Source organism: Carassius auratus, unplaced genomic scaffold (assembly GCF_003368295.1).
Source record: "Carassius auratus strain Wakin unplaced genomic scaffold, ASM336829v1 scaf_tig00216055, whole genome shotgun sequence".
In the NCBI taxonomy this organism is placed as follows: domain Eukaryota; kingdom Metazoa; phylum Chordata; class Actinopteri; order Cypriniformes; family Cyprinidae; genus Carassius; species Carassius auratus.
Window position 1 is genome coordinate 202,935 of NW_020528386.1, and position 10,117 is coordinate 213,051.

Here is a 10,117-nt window from a genome sequence, read left to right on the forward strand (position 1 = left end):
CAATATCATGTCTCGTCTAATTATCTTTTTAAGTAAAAATTAGATAAAGCTAAATTAATCAAGACTTAACCTATTTACAAAATCTCCTTTTCATGCAATCGACATCACTTATTCAGGTAGCCGATTGATTGTTTCATTTTTGAAATTACCCAGTTGTTCATTTGTAATATATTTCTAATATTAAAGAGAGTGAGAGTGACAGTTATATATATACATATATATATATGTATGTATGTATGTATGTATGTATGTATGTATGTCATTATTTACATTATTTACATTATATACTGTGCATGTTTGTATAATTTGTACACATAGTTTCTATTTATTTTATTTTATTTTATTTATTTTTGACTATGCCAGCCTCTATCCTCTCATCTGTCACCTGTGTCATGAGCAATACTGCCAACCATGTCTTCTGGACTGCCACATCTGTGCCAGTTGTCTGTGTGGCAGGGCCAATGAAAATCGCGTCAATTGCCCGCTCTGTGGGTAAATACAAAAATCACATATGGGGAGGTAAATGAACCCATACTGGTAAAAAAAAAAAAAAAAAAAAAAATACAGAGAGTGTACATGCATTCTTCTTGACTAATTTAAGCAACGTTTTTGTTCCATGTGTACATTTGTTGTGATTGAAAAGTAAAAAAAAAAAATAAATAAATAAATAAATGCTACTACAAGTTAAATACCGACAGTGTAGCTACTAAAAAAAGGACCTTTACCTCAAGGATTTTGGGGGTGGGGAAATGGAAATCATGACAGAAGTGTTCAATCAGAACCAGCCACAGTAAACTGAAGCCAAGTTCTTCCATGATGTTTACATTTGGGTCTCCACTTATTCTAGGTTTCTTCAAGCTGGATGTTGGGTTAATTCCAAAACGTATCTTATGCCAAACCTGGATTCCTGTAATCTTTCTTTGTATGACCCACCCATTACAGTTTGGTACATGACTGTCAAGCCTTCTGTTTTGAAGAGTTGTCCAAGGTTTGTCCATATGTTTAAGGAACATATGTTCTTCTCATTGTTTGATTCATTTCATCATTTTCAATTCATCTTTTTCATCAATCATTTCTTGGTCGTCACCAGAAATAAAAGGGCAGTTTCGTAGTGATGCGTAGTGTTTTGTGTTCCCCAAAGTACTTTTTTGTTAACAGTTATTAGAACTGTCAAATGTTATAGGTTCTTTATGGAGCCATCAATCAATGCTAATAAGGAGGTTTTGTTTTAAAGAGCGTTGAATTAAATTAAAGCTCAAATTCATGCAACATGCAGTCCTGTTCAGAGCAGCACAGTTGGCATAAGGACAGCTGCAGAACGACCCCAGTGTTCTGATTTTAGCACCATAACAAGCACTCCACATGGTGGGCTCTCTGATCACATCACAGCAGTGTCATTTGATAAAAACAAGCATCTTGTGAAAGGTGCATGGAGCATTGATTCCACAGCTCAATTACACACAATCCGGTGCATACCTATTGAATCTTGTTTAGAAGTGACTCAGAGATCTGCTTTTTTTATGTGCTTCTTTACAATTAAGACTATACTGAAACAAATTAGTATAGACGATATATTTACCAGGAAAAATAAATCACATTTTGGATAATCAGTTGAGTCATTTCCAAAATCTATCAACAGTCAGTTAGATAATACTGCAATTAATTATACAAAGTATAATGTAAAATTATTAAAATGTTTGTTCATCTTGCTATTAATACATTTTATAAAAAGATTTGGTCAGTAAGGTTATTTAATGTTTAAAAAAAAAAAAAAAAGTCAGCAGTCATGACTGTCACACGATCCTCCAGAAATCATTCTTAATTGCAGATTTAAAATTAAATTTTAATTTTATGCATTTAACAAACACTTTTATCCAAAGCGACTTACAGTGCATTCAGGCTAACAGTTTTGACCTAACATGTGTTCCCTGATTTGATGCTAAAGAAGTCATTTCATTATTATCAATGTTTATAACAGTTGTGCTGCTTTATATTTGTTTAATATAATGCTTGATATTGTTGTTTTTAAATAGAAATACACATTTCTTTAAATAGTACTAAATAGTACTGATTTTCTTTTTTTGAGAGAGTGTATTTAGCCATCCGACATTCTATTCTGTAGAGATCAGCATCATATTTATTCACCACTAAAAATGTAAACTTAAATTACTCTCTACTGTAAATCGTTTCCCACTATCCCATTAATGTCTGCCGATCCATCTACTGTAGAAAAAAACAATATGTTGTGTAGCTTGTTGTAACTCTAGCCACGTTTTGAGCACATTGTATCTAATGATACAGCAGCAAAGCTTTTCCTGCTATATTTATCCATTGTTGCCCACTGCAAACTTGCATTTGTGGTGTCTAAGTAGCCTGGCTTTACACGACCAGCATAATGGTGCCAGCAGTTTGTGGTTCAGTGGGGAAAAGCAGTCCATTACCACATCCTGACACAACGGAAATGCTGCAGTGTGCTTTTCCAAAATGTAGACCTTTTTTTATTCATTCAGAATGATTCTATTATATGGTAGGCTATTTGTTTGTAATGCGAGTGTGGCGGTGTAATTTTTCTCAGTTTAGTACGAGTGTGGGATCTTGCTTTGCCACTTAGAGTTGCAGATAATGAAGCTTTTGTACTTTGCAGCACCACACACTCCCTCATGCAGTGTAATCCAGGAATTCATCACTTTGATGCTATTACTGGCACTGTAAAGCTGATTATAATGAAAACAATATAAATCTTTTGATTGACGCAGGGGCAGGATGCACATAAAGTGGGGTCCAAAAGTCAAAAGAACACTTTGAACACGTGTTTTCCTTTTTTACATTTTTTTTTTTTTTTTGAGCTGAGTTGATCTGAAAATAAAGATTTATGAAAGTGTTCAAATTGTACAAATGTACTATAGGTAGCTATTATATGGAAATATGTCAGCATATTTACTAAGTATGAATGTATGTTTCTTGCAGATACCCCTCAGTTGTGAAGGGGACAAATGCACCCCCAGAGGCCCGTTTGCTTAAGTTCCTGGTGGATAATTCCACATACTGTACAGTGTACAGTGTGTTAACTGTGATGTGGAATGCAAAGCACAGGTGCCTGAACAATGCACTTCATATATTTTGAGGCATCAGCAGTAACAGGCTCTAAAAACTGCCAGGACCGAGCATATCAACAAGCTCATAGAAAAAAAAAAAAAAGTTTGTAATAAATTCATCATTAATGCTTTTTTTCTTTCTTCTAAAAGCACTTATAATAATATTAAGTGCGATATTTATCAGATCAAAATGAATGTTGATTTTTTTCACACTGTACATTATGCTGTGATGCCTGACTTTTAGCATTTAAAATGGTTTATTTTAGTTCATTTGATTTGACAAAATTGTATATCTATTATTAGTGGTTAACATTAAAATAATTATTCTTAATCATTATTATCAGTAATATTTAATTCCCATAATTATCCTCAGAACTCAGAACTCCCTAAAGGAATGCATTAAATAATGCATATATCATGAATGTGTGTAAAGTCCCAATAAATTCTTCCTCCGATGTTTTGCATTTTCCAGTGAAGAGCAATACATCATGTTTTCAACAGAAAAAGTCCATGCTGTGCAACAAGTGTTTTAGAGACATGCAAATGTAGGACTTTTCGATTTTTTCATAATAAAAGATCAAACTTCTAATGAAATTAATGTGATGGATATTTAACTTCACGATTTAGTGTAAATCGCAGCCACTGCATTGACATTGCGACAGGATATGGGCAGGTATGTGAAATACTGGATCAAGCTGTTATGGTACAGTAAGTAAAAAATCAGGCATAGTTCCAGAAACTACCAAATCATCATATAATCTGTAAAGCATTAACTGAAATATACTGTATATATGCCATCTCATGTTATACATTTTGCATTACAGAATGTTCACTCCATTCTGTACAGTGAATTTTACATTCATTATGAATATTAATGTACACTAGGAGTCAGAAAGGTTTTTCTTTTTCTTTTTTCTTTTTTGTTCTTTTTTACTCATGCAGCATAACTTGTTTTTTGACATTGATAATGATAAGAAATGTTTCTTGAGCAGCAAATCAGCATATTAGAATTTCAGAAGAAGCATGTGACACTTAAGCCTGGAGTAATGGATGCTGAAAATTCGGATTTGCATCACAGAAAAAAAAAAAGTCTTTTTGAGTATAAGAGACATTAAGATTCTTACCACAGTGTATGTGTATATTGAAGAATTTAAAGTCTGAACCTTAAGGGCCAACAGTGAATCTTGTACTAACCTGTTATGCACTTTAGGAGGTGAAGGAGCTGCAGCTGTCAGTGTGAGAGGCCATCATACTGATGAAGGCCATGCTGAGTAAAGTGCAGACAAAGAGGACGAAGAGGAGGAAAGTGCTATACTCTAGCTGTTAAACAGTATGCAGGTGAGGTAACACTCCAGAAGGGGGCACAATGAGACCACAGACCAACACAATAAACAGCTTTGTGAGTGATGTGAGAGATGAGAAGGTAATTTAATAAATAATAATAATAAAAAAAACTTTCTTATATTCTAGATTCATTGCACACAAACTGAAATATTTCAAGGTTTTTTGTTTTGTTTTGTTTTTGTTTTTATTCTGATGGTTACGACCTACAGTTTAGGAAAATTAAAAATGCAGTATCTCAACAAATTTGAATGTTCCATTTTGAGCTTGATTAGTGTGATTAATTTTGAGTATAAATACTGGATACCTCTCGGGCTAGTTTAGAACATGCAACCACAACTAAGGGACCACAACCTGGGCTTAAGTAATGCCTTCAGTGATGGCCTACATGCCACGCCGCATTGAAGGAGTAATTTGTGCAAGAGGATCCCTTAATCAAATATTGACTGCATAATTAAACTCTTGAACATCTCTGTTTTGTAAATCTTTTTTTTTTTTGATTGATCTTTGAGAAAGTATTCTATTTTTCTGAGATACTGAATTAAAAATGTTCCTAAGCTGTGAGCCATAACCATCAGAATTCAAACCAAACAAAAACAAAACTCTTGAAATATTTCAGTTTGTGTGCAATGAATCTAGAATATAAGAAAGTATGCTTTTTTAAATTGAATTACAAAAAATAAAGAACTTTTTCATGATATTCTAATTTCTTTTTGAGATTCACCTGTAGACCGTGTTGTCCAAAACACAGAATTGAACAATAAAGTAATTTGCATTGAACAGGCTAAATATGTGCTCAAATCATCACTGAAAATCGTTGGTTGAGGTTAAAAACAGTCTAAAAGTAAAATTACTTTCTTCCAAGGACAAACTCGCAGAAAGGAAAAAGGCCCCTTTAAAAGCTACTGAAAGGTAAATATTGTCCAAACAGATCAGGCAAGTCTAAATTGTCTGTCTGTGACAGTTTACTCACATTGGCAGAGAACAGAGTTGTGATGGTCTGTGTCAGAACAGCAGTTGCTTGGGTTGCGTTTCATTAGTCCAGTTATTTGTTGAGATTTTTTTTTTCTCTGTCCCCTTCCCATCATTGCCTGGAAGCTGGCTTGATGTCTTCCAGTAATTAAGCGGCAATCTAGGACTCGGCATGTACGTGTGTGTTTTTATATCAGGATCACGCAAGAGCAAACAAAGGACAAAATGATAAAATATGGATTATTTTGGGAAATATGCAGTGTTTTGTGTGTATGTGTGTGGAATCATTTATACATTGGTCCAGAGGGTTTTTTTCACTTACATTTCTGGCAGTCAGCATGAAGAGAAGGCCACCATCCTGCCCACTTAAAGGTATAGTTCATACACAACCCATTCTCACTCCAAAGGCGTCAAAAACCGAAGCATGGTCAAGCGCCCCTAGCGTCACTTTTATGACGCCAAATGTGCCTCTCGGCGTCGACTATCGAAGCACTACGACCTTCATTGCTTTCAGTGGGAAACTTTTGGCGTCAGAATTCGACACGAGGACAGGAGATGTTTATCGCTATGAAATCACGTTCAAGAAGTCTCATTCAGCACACATCGCGCGATACTTGCTATCAGTTCCACAGTTTGGGTGAGTAGTCGTATATACGCTCTTTTAATGCCTTTTATCAAATGTATTCTGTCTTCTTTATTAATCAGATTAGTGCCATATGTTTAATCGCTGTATTATATCGGTCATCCGCGGCTGTCTTTGAGTTTCATTGCGTTTAAATAAATGAACACAGCTGCTAATTAGTGTGATTCAACTCTATCTGTCACGTGACGTGCCATAGACCTTCGATTCCGTTTTATATTATTATTAATTTCAGGATCAATGATGTAAGTTGTATTTGTAGTAAAATCATGGTAATCACGACACAATAATAAATGAAATGTGAAGTTAAAACACAGTAAATGGGACATTAGTAACTGTAACTGTAGTTTTACTATGATATATTAATAATCAATACAACAATACAATAATCACCAAACCAGCTATGTTTGTATCACTGTAATGCTAGTGTTTTTATGTGCTTTTATATGACAGATATCACAGTAATCATGTGTTCTGTACCATGCTTTTAATACCTTTTAATGTGAATCCAAAAAAAAAAAAAAATCAAATTAAAAATAAATAATAAAACATGTATTTTTCCATCTTGCAGTTCATTCATATCAGTTTATATATATCAGTTATATATATATATATATATATATTTTTTATATATATATATATATATATATATATATATATATATATATATATATATATATATATATTTATTTTCATATATATATATATATATATATTTATTTTCATATATATATATATATATATATATATATATATATATATATATATATATATATATATATATATATATATTTTGCTCACAGATCATTATTAACATTCTGTATATAATTCAATTTTATTTTCTCTCCCCTTTTTTATTATTTATATTTTTAGCTGAAAAGACGTAAAGGCAGTCAGCCCAGTGGTGTTTCTGGAGAGGGATTCCTTCAGAAATGGAGAAGACAGAAAGCTGCGGAGGCAGATATTTGCAGCAGTAAGTCTGTGATAGTTTGTCTCTTTTATCAAAAATTCCTGCTGTTATAATTTGTACAGCATTTGTTGTTTCTTAAACTGTTGCACTGTCCAAATACCCACACTTGCCATCTTTTCACTTGACCACTTGATTACTTATTTGACGTCTTTCCTGTATTTGGCCTAGTGTTCGAGTGAGCATGATGACCACAAGTGTGTGTCAAACTTTTCATGACCTGATGACTGTGTTTCCCAATCCTGATCCTGGAGAACCCCAGCACTGCACGGTCTTGGTGTCTCTCTTATCTGCCTTGGAGTCTTCACTGATGAGCTGATGAGTTGAATCAGGTGTGTTTGATCAGGGAGACATCTCAAATGTGCAGTGTTGGGGTTCTCCAGGACCAGGATTGGGAGCCACTGCCTTATGGGACACTTATGTGTTTAAAGAGATTTTTAATATCTAATTATCAATATTTCACATACTGTACATTGGACAGCTTTCCATGACCTCTTGTGAGATCTCGGCAAAAAGTCTGACGATTTATTCCAAAACATGTATGATGGGATACACTAAGCTTTGTATAGCGCTCCGGAGCAGTATTGGAGAGGTTTAGTGTGTGTTAAGGACGCTGTGCTTTGGCATTTTTAAGACCGGGGACAGTCTTGTGCACACACTGTCATGTACACACACTCTCAAGTGGCCAAGACTGCAAGTGTGGGTATCTGGACAGGGTCAAAGTCTTAAAAATGATCCCTAAACACATCACAGTCTTAATAATCCAGTTTAACACTTGTATGATATTGTACAAGCCCCAGGACGGTCTCATCTGACACTATCAAAAGAATTCATATGACTATAGCTTGTTATTAATTACTTGCTTTCAATAATGGATTCATTTAACATTTAATTATACAGCATCTTTACAGAGGTGTAATGTACAAGCTGCACGTAATTAATAATATGTCCTTCCTTCTGTCTTACAGGATTTTTTCCAGATAATGCTGTTCTTCTTTTTCAGGTCTAAAATATCGAGCTCAACAGCTATTTTAAGAGCCAACCCTCACAAACCTTCCTAAAACCTAAAAGAGCTATTAATGAGTCTCAGCGAATCTTGCCATGATCAGCTCTTCCCAGGTACATTTGTTTAGAATATTTTTTAATCAACATTTACTCATCAAATGCTCTGGTCTGAATCTTACTTTAAATTAACTTAATTATGTTTAATGAGCAATATTAATTGCTCACAGAGTAAGTAGAGATTTTCTTGTTTCACAGAAGAGAAGGAAGACCAAGGAAATGATTTGCTCAGGATGAGGAATGAAGACGGCCATCTTGAGCTCAAACAAACAGAAGTCCTCTGGTATGTGTGTGTTGAAGCAATGTTATACAACATTTTATGATGATCTCTCACAGAACTGGTCATGTCAGCCTTGATTTCTTTTTTTACTATTACAATTACAGCATGTTAGCAAAGTGTGACTGGACATTTTTAATATTATGTTTTTAAAAACACACCACCTGTTTTAAGAGTAGACAAGTATCATGAAATTGGTTTAGTTGATATAAACACCAATTGACATTATTTCATTGTTTTGTAAATGTTATGTTATAAATTGTGAATTGATAGTTGATTGGTTTGAAGCCAGGCCTTACACTGCACAGACTAAAACACATTTGTGAGAGAAGTCAGGAACTTTGGAGAAAGATTCTAGAGGAAAAAAAACACATTTACTGCAACAACAGATGAATTCTAGAGTCTCTGAGAACTACACATGCTAATGTCTCATGAGCAAGACCTTTGCTTCAGTAACTTTTTTCTTAATTCTTGCAGAATTACATATTTATTGCAGTATTTTTATTTGTACAGATGATCTCATCAGCCAAATGAGGGGTTTTGACCAAGTGATGCTCTTGAAAGGAGAGAAAGAAGAGGATGTGCTAAATTCTCTTCAGAGAAAAAGCTTCTCAAAAGGTCTCAAAACAGCTTGAAGAATGGTAAGTGTACAGTACTACAAGGGTCATAGTTGCTCACCCTGCTAAAACCACACAGAACATAAGATGCGCTCTCTGTCCATTAAACAACTTCTTCTGCATTGTGTGTTTCACTTTGACCAGGTCTGGGATGTTAGGACTGAGAGATCCTCTGGCTGAGGACAAGCTACACCACATCAGTGCTGGACATCAACCACAAACTGTTTCCAGACACGAGAGAAGAAGAACACGATGGGGAGATGAAACCAGTTTAGATGTGATGATAAGGAATCATTATTTTCTGGAACAGTATCACATGTCTTATATGTATCACATGATCTGTATCACAGTTGACTGGATGGGACTGTGTGACTTTTAAGGACATTTCATCACTCATCCGTGGGAACTGATTTATATATGAGGTTAATGTATCTTTGATGATAATTATTTTCATTGAATCTTATTTGTCTTGATGCTACTTTATCACTTTATAGTCTATGCTTCAATAAAATGAAAATGGTGAATATTGTGTTCTGAAGATTCTTGGTAAATACATCATTTTACTAGGTAGGCTCATATGTGTTTATTTTAGACTTGGAAAAAACGACATATTAATTATTGGGATTATTTTTTTATTTAAGACATAAACATTTTTGATCGGATTAATAACATCTGGGACATCAGTACACCAGAAAGTATTTTTTTATATTTTAGTAACAAATATGCACATTTTTTGTGAAATACAGGGAGTTACAAGATTAATTATTCTGCATTACAAGATGGTGCCATGGGCTTTATTGTTACAAACACTTAAGGGATAACTGAGAATGTAGCAGGAATGATCAATGGGATCTTGTACTGCATTAAAACCAAGAGCATGCACATTACTGATGTCCAGCACCTGAGGAGCAAGATACGGGGGTGAGGAGGACATTTTTACACTGATTTCGGCTAATTAGTTATATATAATGCTAATATATATATATATATATATATATATATATATATATATATATATATATATATATATATATATAAATTAATATTCTTAGCACTGCATGAATTTGTCCTTGTGTAATAGTGAAGTATCACAATGTCTATACATTGTCCTTGATTACTGCTTTACAGTGGGGAATAGATAATGGC

General features: G+C 34.1%; 1 long non-coding RNA gene across 2 annotated transcripts; it reads right to left on the bottom strand.

The window, feature by feature from the left end:
* Positions 1–391: 391 nt before the first annotated feature.
* LOC113096972 (uncharacterized) lies at positions 392–5,818 on the bottom strand. 2 transcript variants are annotated; one of them, XR_003288751.1, is made up of 4 exons: positions 5,731–5,818; positions 5,410–5,568; positions 4,290–4,415; positions 392–486 (listed from the first exon to the last, which is right to left on the bottom strand). It is a non-coding gene; the product is annotated as an uncharacterized LOC113096972 (long non-coding RNA). The 2 variants fall into 2 exon arrangements; XR_003288750.1 differs by having other exon boundaries at positions 5,410–5,794.
* Between the last annotated feature and the right edge of the window lie 4,299 nt (positions 5,819–10,117).